Consider the following 623-nt stretch of genomic DNA (forward strand, 5'->3'; position numbering starts at 1 on the left):
GCTGACTCGGTGGGCGTGGCCTCGGGTAGAGTTTTTTTTGTGCTAGTGTGCCCATTCCACACTCTACACTGTCACCCGGCGTGAACTTTAGAGATCCCGCTACTAAAATTAACAATACGGTTATATTTCTGTTGGATATTGTATGGATATTCTGTACCAGAATTACTTATTTTCCTATTGTAGCTACTTTAAAGGTTGCTGGAATAATAGCCTATCAATATAGATAATGTTTAATAATAGTTAACGCGTATAGTTTTGACACTTTTAACATTTTCCTTTCCATAGTTGATGACACTTTAAACTGACTAAAATGTCATTAGCACAGCCATAAAAACATTTATTTATCAGTTTTTGTTTGTTTGTTTGTTTATAACTTTTTCGGGCTCATTGTGTGTTGGTAACAAAGACAGATTTATTTATATTTTTATTTCTATATTTTAGATCAATCATATATATATATTAATAATTGTGTTTTTATGGAACTAATTTAAAGCTTATTTATGCTGTAATTATAATCAGTTTCCTACCTGTTATTCACTTTTGAGACATTTCCAAATTAAATTGCATGGTCTCTTAAAGAACAATGGCAGAAGCGGAAAATAGTTAAAAAAAACTAAACTAAA

This window comes from Danio aesculapii, chromosome 21, assembly GCF_903798145.1.
Source record: "Danio aesculapii chromosome 21, fDanAes4.1, whole genome shotgun sequence".
Taxonomy (NCBI): Eukaryota; Metazoa; Chordata; class Actinopteri; order Cypriniformes; family Danionidae; genus Danio; species Danio aesculapii.